Source organism: Corvus kubaryi, unplaced genomic scaffold, assembly GCF_017639235.1.
Source record: "Corvus kubaryi isolate FWS band 111438036 unplaced genomic scaffold, C.kubaryi_AGA036_p1.0 37249, whole genome shotgun sequence".
Classification (NCBI taxonomy): domain Eukaryota; kingdom Metazoa; phylum Chordata; class Aves; order Passeriformes; family Corvidae; genus Corvus; species Corvus kubaryi.
This window is the reverse complement of record NW_024581072.1, coordinates 3,615,410-3,629,531: the sequence shown is the minus strand read 5'-3', so window position 1 is coordinate 3,629,531 and position 14,122 is coordinate 3,615,410.

Sequence of the window (14,122 nt, the reverse complement as noted above, 5' to 3'; positions counted from 1 at the left end):
CAGTATAAGACTTGGGTGTGAGGTGCGTGGAGGGATGGTCCTGAGTCAGTGTTATTGCCTGCCCTCTAGCTTGTGGACAAGAAGTGAATTTCCTCTTCTCTTCCCTGCATGCCATTTATCCTTTCATAGACTTTTGTGCGTTTTCCAGGTTTTCAACGCTAAAGAAACAAGAAACCAAGTTAGTAGATGCTATTCCTTACTTCATCTATCCCACCACCTTCTATACCTCTGAGTCTTTGTAACCCCTGTAAGATACAAGTAATAATCAATGGTGTGAGATTTTACAAAAATAAATACCATATTCTGCACCTGGTACAGAGTAATTCTGGACAAAAGCACAAATTCAGAGAAGAGTGGCAGGAGAGCAGCCCTGGAAAAAGAGGCCTGTGGATGCTAGCTGGCAGCAGGCTCAATATGAGTCAGCAGTGGGCCCTGGCAGGCAAGAAGGCACACCACATCTGAGGTGCAGTATTGTCAGCTGGTCAAAAGGTGATTACCCTGCTGTATTCAGCGTGGGTGCAGCCTCACTTCCAATGCTGTGTGAAGATCTGGGCCCCACGGCTTAAGAGGGATGCAAAGGTCTTCGAATGCATCCAGAGGAGGGCAACAGCAGTGGTGAAAGGGCTGGAAGGCATGTCCTGTGAGGAGCAGGTAAGGACTCTGGCTTGCCTAATTTGGAGAGCAGGGGGCAGAGGCGTGACTACAGGACGCTCTCTACAGCTTCCTGAGGATGGAAAAGGAGAGGGAAGGGCTGATGTCTTCTCTTTGATATTCAGTGATAGGTCATGTGGAAATGGTTAAAATTTGCCTTATGGGAGGCTCAGACATGACCTTAGGAAATACTTCTTTACCAAGACAGTTGTCAACATAATGACTTCCTGGAGAGAAGGTCAATGTTCCACATCTGTCAGAGAGGTATTTGAAAAATGCTTTTAATAACATGCTTAAACTTCCAGTCAGCTTGGATTGGTCAGGCAGGGGGACTAGTTAAGCACTGTAGGTCCTTCCACTGAATTATTCTATTCTATCACTGATTAGGACTGTGCATGGTAGGGAAAAGCTGCATGGAATTGTGCAGTGAAATAACAGTGTATTTCATTTAGTCTTCTATTCCCTTCCTAGTATTACCTAGTGCTATGTTCTGTGCCCTTGTTTGCTTATTACTGCTGTGCATTGAGCTGACATTTACATAGCCCCTCTGTAACACTGGGCTCTCACACCTCATTAAAAACAGTCAGCCCAGAGTCCTTCATGTATAAAGCTGGATTGTTCTTCCATGTGTTTTTATTTACATCTGCCTACACAGAATTTCAGCTGCCTGTTTATGCTCCATTCTGTCTCATGAGATCCCTCTTTGATACAGTCCAAACCTTTAAAACTCTGAATAAGGTTAGAAATATCAGCAAAATTTTCTCCTCACTAATCACTTCCTTTGTCCAAACAGTTTTTAATATGTTCAACAACACAGACCCTGTCTGATTCCACTGGTGACTTGGTTCCAAACTGAAATATCCGAGTCCACCATTTATTTTTCTCCTCCACTACCTAGTTTAGTTGCTTACAGATCCATAGAACATGTTGAGAAAAATTATCACTTCTGCTATAAAATTTACAACTACCCTACTGACTTACATATTTGGTTTTTCTTCTTCCTACAAATTACATTAAAGCTAAGAAAGGGCCAGATCTAGTCACTAGGTAGGATGGTGATTGGGTTAGTAGTAACTCAGGTTAAAAGCATGGCAGATTTCATGACTACAGCTCTGGCAGTTGAAGTAAATGTTGTCACTTTATGCTGTCCTCTAGAAAACATTCACTATTACTAAAGGATTCTTGATGCCTGAGCTGGCAGAATTGCTGCAGTCACTTAAATGAACAACGTGCATTTTTCTGTATAAAAATAACCTGCCTTTTTTTTTTTTTAAATTAAATGCCAGAGTTGCATACAAATACCTAAATAAAAACCATCAGATTTCATCTCATGTGCCTCCCACTATAAAACAGAAAACTCATCTACATAAAATTGCAGAGGTCTGCTCAAGAAAGCAGAGCAATCATGTAAGTATATTTTAAAGTAGAGTTTGAAAAATGGCTCAGCCACTGTTAAGATTGGCTGTCCATGACACTTAGTGACACTTCTGTCACTAACATCTTGTGTGCTTACATTCACACAGAGTAGCACTTGTCTGGCATGAAGTTATACTCTTGTCTAAGACTGAAGAGCAAAAAAAAAACCCAAACCCCAACCCCTGACAAAACAGGCACAGAAGAAAATAAACAAACAAACAAATAAATAAATAAATAAAATCCTGTGTCTGAAAATTTGCATGGTACCCAGCTATGTATTTTGCTTTGCCCATTATACTGACTAACCTAGTAAAACTCAGTATTCACACCCAAAATCTTGCCTAGTGTCCTCAGACCATCACAGCTACAATACTAGGAAGACGTAAACTGACCATCAGTGTTTCTTGTCCAGTGATGTGGAACATCACAAGGCAGCCTCCTACTTTCCTCAGAAAAGTCTGTACAAGTCTGTAGCAAATTCAAAGAACAGCAATTGTACTGCTAGAAACTGACTGAGACTGCTTTAAACTCTTTGTTAAACCAACCAAGATCAGCTTGATGACTGTATCGGCAAATATCATCTCCAATAAGTAAAGGAAAATGTTCGTCTAGGAAATCTGTGTCACAAGCTGCGCTGAACTCTGGTCAGACTTGCTTTAACTAACAAGACTTTTCTGGAATGTTGGTTTATTATCTAGTCAGTATATATCTGTACCAATTCCCATGATTACTGGCACCAAGAATCTAGCACAATAACCGGTTTTAAGAAAACTTCCAAAATGGAAGGAGGTGACCTTTTCTTCTTACAGGACACCACAATACAACCTCCATCAGAAACACCACTCGTCACTGCTCTGCACCTGACCTCTTCCTGCTCACCCCTCCTGGACAACCTTCATCAGCACATCATCATTCCAGATAGTCTTCTGACGCCAGAGGCCTGGTTTTGCAGAACTGGGGTTGGGCTCCCAGCAGACACAACTTAATGAAAAACAGAATTGCCAAAGATTGGCATTTATCCCGAATTCCACATACCACCTGCTAACAAATGTATTTCACAGTGCCCTGGTCCTTCCCCAGAGCATGTTTCACCCTAATCTTCTCATACCAGTAGAGACAAACCAGCACTTCCCATTGTAATTTCTTTAATTAGCAAGGGAGATAGACACCAGAAGGATGCCACCACACAGCAGCAGCTCTTCTTTCCTACACACTGTGTTCTGGAGTGCCTGCAGCACACAAAGGATTTTCACATCAACACATTCTGCGGGCATTAACATGGTGTGGACATCAGCATCCCACATGCACAGTGACTACAGGAGGGAGTCCTGGCTTCTCATCTCCAGTCTGTGTTCCCTTGCAGAGAGTAGTATTTCAGTCAGGGTGCCCAGACTCAGAACAGTTATTCCCAAGCCCTGTAATCAGCATCGAAACATGATCTTCATCTCTGCATCCCTTAACTTCATTGCAAATCTAGAGGTGGCAGAGTTTTTCCCTCATGTCTGAAAAAAACTGAGGTCTACAGGCTCAAAAACTACTATGCAGCGCAAGTGAAAGTGACTGATATGACACATGCAAAAACAAACAGCACAAGGGCCTCACCTAGGAGAAATCTAATTGATTTTACAATGACTTAGTAATTCAAAGACTGACACAGATTTATTCTCCTCCTGTCACTTATTTCCCATGGGTCTTTGGACAAATAACCTTTCTAGCTGTCACACTGGTGAAATGGATGGTATTTACAAGCCCAAGTACTCAGGTTGCTCTAGCACAGAAAGACAAGTTTCTGGTAGTGTTCCATAATGATGGCAGCATTCAGAAACTGTGAAACCAAGGAGTGTGATATTACAGTGTATTGGATCTGGCTGAGATGGAGTTAATTTTCCCCACAGTGGCCCTCACAGAGCTGTGCTTTGTACTGGTAGTTAGGAAGGTGTTGGTTATGCACCAGTGCTTTGTCTGCTGCTGAGCAGCAGTACAGCATCACCCCCAAAGGCCGGTGGGCTTGGGTGACCCAAACTGACCAAAGGCATATTCCATACCATAGGACATCTGCTCAAGCAACAAAAGCTAAGAGGAAGGATGGCCAGGGGTGTTTATTATTATGTTTGCCTTCTGGAGCTACTGCTATGTGTACTGAAGTCTTACCTTCCACGAAGTGGCTGGACATCACCTGTTGATGGGACAGAGAGAATAAATCTTCTATTTTCCCTTGCTTCCACATGCAGACTTTGCTTTTGCTTCATTCAATTCTGTTTATCTTGACTCATAAGATTTTCTGTTTTACTTTCTTCCCCCATACCTTGCTGAGGACAAGAGTGATGGAGTGGTTTGTTGGCCACCTGGTGTCTAGCAAAGGTCAGCCCATCACATACAGAAATTACCACAATCCACTGACGAGGGGATCCCAGACAGTGCCAAAGCAATCTTCCTTATCCTCTTTGTCCAGTAAAATAAATGGAGAAAGCATAACCCCTCCCCACCCCAACATTACAGGGAATTAGCCTTCATGGGACCATGAGGACAAGGAAAGATAGCATAAATGCAGCTGTCAGTCTGTATAAAAGCTATCAAAAACCAGAACATACTGGAGAGCCAGACACCTATGTCGTCCTCATTACCTGGGAAGTTCACTCATACTCCTCTTGAAATGTGCCAAAATAGGTCTTGCAGAAAACAGAGAATGCAAAAAGATAGCTGGAGTGGGCCACTGGTCTGCCTGTACCTGTTTCCCTACATCCACCAGGACCAATGAACTCCTCAGGCAAATTTAGCTAAAGCCTTTTCCACAGGCACCATATTCCCCATAGAGCTTATGCTTGAAAACAGAACTCTCTCATGAACCTCTCTTGAGGTGCTGCAAACAACTGGCTGTATTTCCAACTCTGAAAATGCACTTCATACATTTAAGATTGGTCTTAAGACTGCTGCTGGTTTTATCCTCACATCCCTTCTTTTCACACACAGGAAGGCACACCCATGTTTCGCTCATCCCTGCCAGCTTCTTTACGACAAGGTCAGAGACGTTTTTCTCAGTTTTTACCAATACAGGTGTCTGCCCATAACAGTGAGTGAAAGTTGTTTGCTGGGACCATGGGAGGTTTCCAGTATGAACATTATCCTCGTTTGGAAATTGAGTTAATCACTAAAAAAATAAATCAAGTGGAATATAATTGGAAAGTTCCAGGCAGGGAAAAGAGGTTGGGTTCATGATGTTATGCCCTTACAAGGGCTTCACAAATACGCAGGTGAGATTATCTATTCTCTTGCACCCACTGCCTTTGCTTAGAGGGTCAGGCATTATCACAGCATGAAATTCCACCGAAAGCCCCACTGTCCAAAAGCACATACACCTTTTAAGTGCTCAAACTTTTCTGTTTGAAACATGAGTTTTCCCCTGCACCTTCATGATGTTGTTTCCCCAAGGGAGACAAAAACCAGTGTGACTGACCCTCCAGAGTAGCACAAATACACAGCTGGGATTGTATTGAAAAGGCTATAAACAGTGCCCTTCTACTCAAATTGAAGTCAGCAGGTTGCCACCCCACTGAATTCCCAAAAGCTCATGTCCCCATTCATTTCCTCCAAGAGCGACTCAGAGTGAAGTTGTTGAGTAACGAACCTGCCCTACTCACCCACTTTATGGCCTTAATGGAGTAGGCGAAGAAAAACAGACTGACGAGTGTGGACACAAGAATACACACCAGAGAAGCAATGCCATAAACCAAGGTGGCAGCAAAAAAGCATCACAAATAGGTAAACTAGAAGGGCTGCCATACTGATTTCTTTCAGTGGCTCTGAAAGCTGTGCTTTGTAAACCCCATGAAACCAAATCCTGCAGTCCCCGCTCAGCTTTTGTGGAAGCAAGCTTCCCATTGACGTCAAAGACCACATTACCTCATAAAGGACTGCAGGGCTATTTGCAGAGATATCCCTCATTATTCACTGTGACTGCACGCTTTGTGTAGAAGTAATGCATCTTCATTCTCCCTTCACACTCTCCTATGGAAATTAAGAACAGTTTTCAGTGATGTAAGCCCATCTGCAAAATCAGTCCAGAGGTCAGACTGCTGCACACTGCTATGCTACGTTATACAGACACATACAAAAACACACTGTTTACCCTGTGATGTAGGGAGAGCACATTTAATTTCCAGTTACTGTGACAATTTCTTTTCTATATGCAATAAGGATTCCTGCAGATTCAGTAAACAGTCCTAAAGTGGGCAGCAGGCTCTGCTCACGTTTCCAGTCCAGTCAGCATGGGATGACTACAGTGGCTCCTGGTTGCAAATTTCTGTCCTTTTCCCTCTGCCAGCTGATGAGGAAGGCTCAATGTGTTGTGTACACGCTCTACAGCTGCCACAGTTCACAGCAAACATTAAGAAAGAAATACCCACAGGGTGTCTGCAGGAGGTGTGCCTTCCATGCTGTATCCTTCTGCTGGTGTGAGAACAGCTGCCAGAGAAGGGAGGCAGAAAACAAGGGGGAAATAACCTTGGATCAGATGAAAACATAATGCTCAGTGCAAAAGAATTACTGCATGCCAGGTTCAGTGAATTATTTGTCAGCAGAGTACTGCAAGAAGCCACATAGGCAAGAAATTTCATGTACCAGATCAAGTGCTTGATAAAATAAATACAGACCGTATGAAAACAGTTGGATGTGCCAGCAGGGTTAACACAATATTCAAGAATAAACTAGAATGCATGGCAAAAATGATGATGGGACTGGAGCTAGGTGTAAGCAAAACCAGACCAGTTTTTCCATAATATTTGGTCAGATGTTTATACATTAATCTCTCTCTTAGAAAACAAATGGATTTAAAATAGCCAATAAGTTATCACTAAATAAAGGCAAGAATGTCAGAATCTAGCTTGAAATTGTCCTTAGTGGAGATAAAAAACACATTTTACATCATAATGGGTTAATGTTTCAGCATTCTTGTCTCAGACCATTCAGCAATTACTAAAATAAATAGGTGAGCATTGATTAGATCTTTCATGTAGATTTACCATTTATAACTCACTCTTACTGTCAACTTTCTCTGTCTGGCTAGAATTTGCATTCATAAAGCTGGAATCAGCCAGTGGATCCAGAGCTGTCAGCTGTTTGGTTTGGCAATTCAGGTCAGTTTGCCTTCTGCACCATCACTTTATTGTATACAAACAGCACCCTGGTGGACCATGCTGAAATCCAAGATCCTAGCTCACCATCATGCCTCTACATGCATAGCATTTCTGGGAAAAGTATAGTCCAGGTGAAAATGTTCTGCAGACTACTTCCTGTCTGCCCCTAATATTGTTTGACTCTTCTGCCCTATACCATGTTGACATACAAATCTATATAGAGTGACAAAGTGTAGCTGCTGCTTTCAGACAACTGGACTAAGGTACACATCACCACATTCTCTATTAATTATTATCCAGTCATAAAAATAAATGCAAAGCTGACTTCTCCTTCCCCATATTAAAAGAGCCTTCTGTAACTTCAGCAACTATATTTTCTCCTGGAGAGGCAGAAATTGAATTTGAAGCTCTGCTGGAATCAGTGTGAGGAAAGCATCCCTTCACAGAACAGAGTATTTCAGCCCTTTCCTTTGAGCTCTCTAATCTGAAAGGTGGGTCTACTGGCTATTTCACAACTGGCCCTGGTTGCCAGCTATATTCTTGGTTATGTTGCTAATCTCATATATCCCATTCCCACTGACATCCTTTCCTTCTGTTTCGAGAGAACTAAAACCTGGCAAGTTACAAGGTTCACTGTTGCATTTCAATGATTTTCCTTGCTGGTCCTCAGAATTCATTGTCTTTGAAAAGCCTTTGCCAATGAACTAATAAAATTGGTCTAACTCTTTTATCTTTGCAGCAGCCTTTTTTTTGTATCAGGAAACATGGTTGTCTTGTCTTTTCTCTGACTGAGCCATCTGACTACCAAGTTCTTCTCTTATTTCACAGACTCTTCTCATTTTCACAGCACCCCTCTGTGCTCCTCTCTGCAATGAACAGGGACCTGAGAACTTCACTGAGGGTTGCCGTGTGGCAGGTTTGCTTGTTTCACTCTTTGGTCTCCCTTCAGCGCACCCTGATTTTCCTTTCACCTTCTGGGCAGTAACATCATGGTTTTGCTCCTATTTCTCTTCTGCAAGTGCACCCACTGGCACAGATCCTTACTACTGCCTAAATTTCCCATTTCCTGGGCCTCATTGGAATGATACTGCTATTTGCCTTCCCCCTCCTTCAAGACCCCATCTGTCTTTGCATACAGAGTAAGGAATCATCAAATGTGGGGCAGAACAGGAAGTGGGGGTAGGTTTCCACATTTTTCAAATAGTCCCCAAATTGAAAAAAGATGAACACTATGTGCATCTAAGAGTCCAGGACAGCCATCAAATCCTCTTCCATTACTGACCCTGCTGCACCACATCCAGACCCGCTACTCTCTCTGACCAGCACTAGCTTCTGCATTGCCTGAGCTTTATGAGACTGGAAAAGCAGACTTAACAACAGCTTATCCTGAATATAAACGAGTGGACAAGCACAGAGCCTGGGTACCTTATCTTTCCACATGTAGAAATTCAGTCTTCTTGCACCTTTTCATCACTATTAAATACTAAATTAGGTGTCTGTCACATTTCTTACCTAAACTGCCTGCTTTTCCCTACTTAATCTCCCCTCTTCATCTTTAACTCCCCTTACTGCAGTTTTTTCCTCTTTTTGTTATATCCCTTATTTCAGGGTTATACTTCTTATTTCAGTTCCTAATCCCATGTGGATTCCTCCCTGAAGACAAAATCTGAGATGGAAAAGGTACATCACTCATGCAGATGCCTTTCCCTGGCCACTGCCCAGCATTGTAGCTGCGAGCTGATGTGCTGGACACTCCCCAAACTGAGACACAGGTGATACGGTCCAGGCAAAAAGGACCAAGTAGATCACTGAAAAAAATCCTGGCAGTATTCCTGAATATTTGTAGTGACTTCCAAATGGGCATCATTCTCCCTGCAAGTTAAGCACATTCATCAGTCAGAGGGTGTAACAGTGACTGGTATGATGATGCCCATGTGAATGAGTAAAATAAATAAAAAAATAAGTGCGCTTCACAGGGTCACTGTGAAGTATATCCTTTTACTGAAAGGGAAATAAAACTGAAAATGCTTTTGGGGAGTGCCTGCTCTGCTCCGCAGAGTTCTTTGCCCATCCCAGTTTTTGAGGAGAGGCAGTTCTGGAGATGAGATGTCACCACTCTGTACATTATCAGTAGTGCAGCAGGAAGTCTCTTGCAACACAGAGAGAGCAAGTGTGAGGTTTTGACATTTGTGTGACTGTGACATTTCATCTTACAGAAATAGTGACACACCTGTAGAGCCTGTCAAAGCTAAATACTTACAAAAGGGCAGAGTATGAGACAACAGAGAAAAGATGCTAGCTCTTTTATAAACTCCATCTCCATTGCTGGAGTTCACTGGAGAGGAACAAGCACATAGAACATGAGCTATTTAATAAACCACCACAGATATCTCCCCACCAGGGAACAGAGCAAGGAAAGATACACACCCAAAACAGATATTAGCCCTATTCTTTGCTCACGGCAAATATCTGATCCTGTGATAATGGACACACTAACAGGACAGAAACAGACATCCTGCTGTGGAAACCAACACAAGTCTCAAGAACTGCACCCAAGACAAACCATCAGCAACCCAAAAAGAAAAATACGTACATAAGCCTCTGTTTGCGCTGTGGAGCTCATATGCTCTCCTGCAGGAAACTACGTGTGTTCTTCACCCACACAGAGATGCTGCATCTCTAGCTGTCTCTGAACTGCTGGCCTGCATCAGTGGAATAGGAGGAACTACAATTTATGGGTGACTACTATCCAAGCTCGTTGATAGTTTTGCTGGCTCAGTTATTGTGCCACCTTCATCAGTGCTGCAGAACACTGGTAGTTGTTGTCTTTGTGTGCTGCTAATGCCATGACTTGTTTCCTTTGTTCCCCTTTCTCTTCCCCCAAAATTACTCCGATGGACACACACCACTTCTGCATGCTCTGCAGCACTGACCCAAGAGGAATATAACTATTTGCCAGGTGCAGAATACAAACAGAGGAAGCTGTTGGCTTCTCCACAGCCTTGATGGAACTGGGAGCACACAGACTTCATTCTAGCAGCTGTGTCTGTTGTGATCCACCAGCACTTCACTATTAGGAAACCCAGACTTGGTTGTGCTGACACCAGAGCTCTGCTCAGCCCACCTGGAGACGTGGGGAGCAACAATCAGTGTAAGCTCCTTCCTCTCTATCTGCTGAAGCTCTGGGGACTTCCTGCCAACATAAAGGTGCATATCCAATAAATTCTGTAACAGATTCCATGCATGAAGCCTCAGGTTAGCTCCCCTGTTGAACACAAACCTCTCTAAAGCAGTTAGGGAATCTCACCTTGAGCCACTTTAGTGCTGCTTTCACCTAATATTATTCAGGAAGATGGTCTGGTTCAGATTCTCCTCCTATGAAGGGGCTCTGTTAAACTCTTTCACCTTCTACCTATGCATGCAGCATGCAAGCACATTCATACATCATGCACCAACACCAAATGCCACCAAAGCAAATTAAAACAATCAATATGGTATGATGAAAGGGCTGATTTCAATACTTCAATTAGAGTGCATGATGTTAATCTTATGCATTATGTTAATCTTGAGTCCTCTTTTTTGAAACCTTTTTTCCTCTCCACTACTTCAAGTGCACAATGTCCCTAACACAGCCACAGGAGAAATTACTTGACTTTTGCAGACTGCATCGCTAATGAGAAAATTGTTTGGGTTTATTGCAACTTGATGTATATAAATATTCACAGCAGGATAAAACTCTTGAAAAAATGTCTCCTTTTCAAAGTGTCCTGGGACACACCAGGGAGCAACAAACAAATTAATTCATAAAAATATGACATTGGGAAAATATTTTTACAAGGAGGTATCTCACACATCAACTCCACTGTAACAAAAAAAAACCCAAAAAATTAAAAACCAAAATCCAAACCATGCAGGCATTCCCATTTTAATTCCAAGGGAGGTAAGGCACAGAAAAAATACAAGCATGGGCAAAACTCCCTCCCAGCATAGAAGGATGGTTCCTGTAATCAGAATTCTGCCCTTTAAGAGAAGAGGGAAGGGGAAGGGGAAAGGGGAAGGAGAAAGGGGAAGGGTAAAGGGGAAGGGGAAAGGGGAAGGAGAAGGGGGAAGGGTAAAGGGGAAGGGGAAAGGGGAAAGGGGAAGGGTAAAGGGAAAGGGTAAAGGGGAAAGGGAAGGGGAAAGGGGAAAGGGGAAAGGGGAAAGGGAAGGGGAAAGGGGAAGGGGAAGGGGAAGGGGAAGGGGAAGGGGAAGGGGAAAAGGGAAAGGGGAAAGAGGAAAGTGGAAAGGGGATGTTTCAAGTATCCAGCTAGACCTATTGAAATAAGTATGGCCAGAGACCTGGCAGATGGATTCAGGGAGACCAAATCAGGTTTAGAAGTTTTCACTGAAAAAGACACAGAGGTGACTCTGAGCAACTGACAAAATGACCCAGGAACCAAAGCACAGTGAAATGCACCATGGAATGAAGTGAAGAACAAAGAAGAAAAGGCAAAGATATGTATAGTTTTAGCTCTGTACAATGGCAAAGACTGAATACACTCACATCATGAGGGTTTTAACAACTGAAATTTACAAGGATCTGGCCTAGTATATTTCAATGCATTCTAAATCTGAACTCTAGTTCTTGCATTAGGTATTTTTAGTATTTTTTGTAACTTTTAGAAAGTGGGAATTACACCATGCACAAATCAGCAGCTTTGCCCCTGAGATCTGGATGCACAAGCAATACGACTCTGTTCACAGAGCACTCTGCATGACTGCAGTCCCTAAAAGCTTCACAGGGATTTCAAAACTCTCTCACTGGAAGTAGCAAAGTGGTGGATTTGGCAAACTGAGTGTGCATGAAGTTTAGCGAGTCTAAAAATGTATGGCAGTGCACTTGAACAAAAATAGCTCAAACTTTTACGTAAGCTGATGTTCTGCAAGTGAACTTTTATGTGCCATCAAGGGAAAGCCCTCTGAGTCACCACACGTAACTCAATGCTGTCAGATGCCCTGAAGCAGGTGAAGCAGCTAGAGTGTGCACATGTGCTGCAAAGCATGCCATCAAAATTATCTTAGGCATCTGCGTATTTTCTTCTTTGTGTAACAAACAGGAGTCTGGGGGCCAAAGCTCAGAGACAGTTGCCCATACAGCTTTTCCCTTCATAGACCAAATGGAACTTTTCCAGGAGAAGCAGGAGGAGAAATTTTGTTTGTCCCAGCCTAGCTTTTCAGCTCTTCACATGGGGAGACAACGCACTGAAAATTGCAATAAGCTGCAGGCTCAGCCATCACTCTGCTCCAAAATTTTTTGCTTTCAGGCTGCCTTAAAAAACATGGCAGCGAGTGGGGAGGGAAGGGATTGCATTTTTTTCCCATCCGTTCTGAATGCCCACATATGATGGGGAAAGGGATGGGGCTGTGAAAATGCAGTGTACCTTGTAGGAGCCCTGTTCTGACGTCTAGCAATTGCTCAGGTACAGACTCTTTGCTGCCCTTCAGCGCCCTGTCCCTCAAGGTTGAGTTGCATGGCAGATGAAATGGGTGGGTAGGGGGGATTCACATTTTTAAAATTCACATTTAAAGTGCTGCACCAGAGGCAAGATCTTGTGCCCTCCCTCACCTTTTCTAGAGGGTGCTGCGATAACCACTTTTTGAAGGTTCTTAGGTGATGGGCCATCCCAGAGGCCTGAGGATGCCCATGGTCAGAAGGACTCCTCTTTCATCTACATGAGGCCTATAGCAGAGCAGAGACTTTTCATTCCTTGAAATATCAAATATAACCAAAAAGTACAGCAGTGTGTCAGCCTCTCAGAAAATCAGGCTGAAAAGGCACCTTAGAAGCAACAGCTCTACCCGAATGACCTGCAACAGATACTTGCCAGTCTGTTACTGGACAATTTTAATAACGTCATTTCTATAAGTTGTCAAGCCACGTTTCCCAGTAAAGTATCCAGACTGAAAGTTTTACCTCAACCTGTGACTACTAATCTTGCCAGTAGATATGACAACAGGTTACTCATTTCTTCAATATGGTAGTTTTTGCCACTTACAGTACAAATCCCAGTGCCTCTTCAAGCCATTTCTCCAGAGAGAGATTTCAACAGACTAGTATCAACACATCTTCTGGCAGTCAGCCTACCCTTCAGACTCCAAACCATGCCAAGGACAAGGCCAGCATAGGAACTGACTCCCCTTCCCACCATTGCATGGACCCTTTCAGGTCAGGTAAAGTGTACCAAATGCTGTGATAAAATAATTTCACTCCCCAAATTCTCCATGAACTGTTTATTAAAAACTCTAAATTAAATACCTTTAAAGTCTATGAAAACAAACCAATCTCCTAACTGCCCTCACACACATATCCACACCCACACAGAGGCTAATTCTATTTGTAGTTCAACATTTTTTAATAAATGTTGCAGGGGGTAACACTGCTACTAGCATTGCCAAGTGACAGGATTTTCTGGCTTTCTGTGTTGGCACTGCAATTGCAGACACCAAGGTTTCACACAGTCCTGACTTTAGAAAGGATACAGCTTCAGGAAGAATAGGCCGTAGCTAAGATTGTTTGAAAACCCCACGCTACAAAATCAATATTTAACACATTGGATTTCCTAGTGAGTCTTCAGAGACAAGTGTCTGACATTTGAGTTGTCCTGGGTCAATATTAATTGCACATAACTTCTCATCTGCATTTACTGCCATGTTTTCACAATTAAATTATAAAAACTAAATGAAATCTCTGAGCTTCATAGCTAAATCTGCATGCTAAGTTAATTAACACTGTAATGGAAACCATAAAAAAAACCTCAGGCCTGTCTGATCCAAGGCCCATTAAAATAAGTGACAGCTTGATTATAACCTGAAGAAAATTAATAGCCATGCAGCTTTACAGAAAGCCAGAAAATCCTGTCACTTGGCAATGCTAGTAGCAGTGT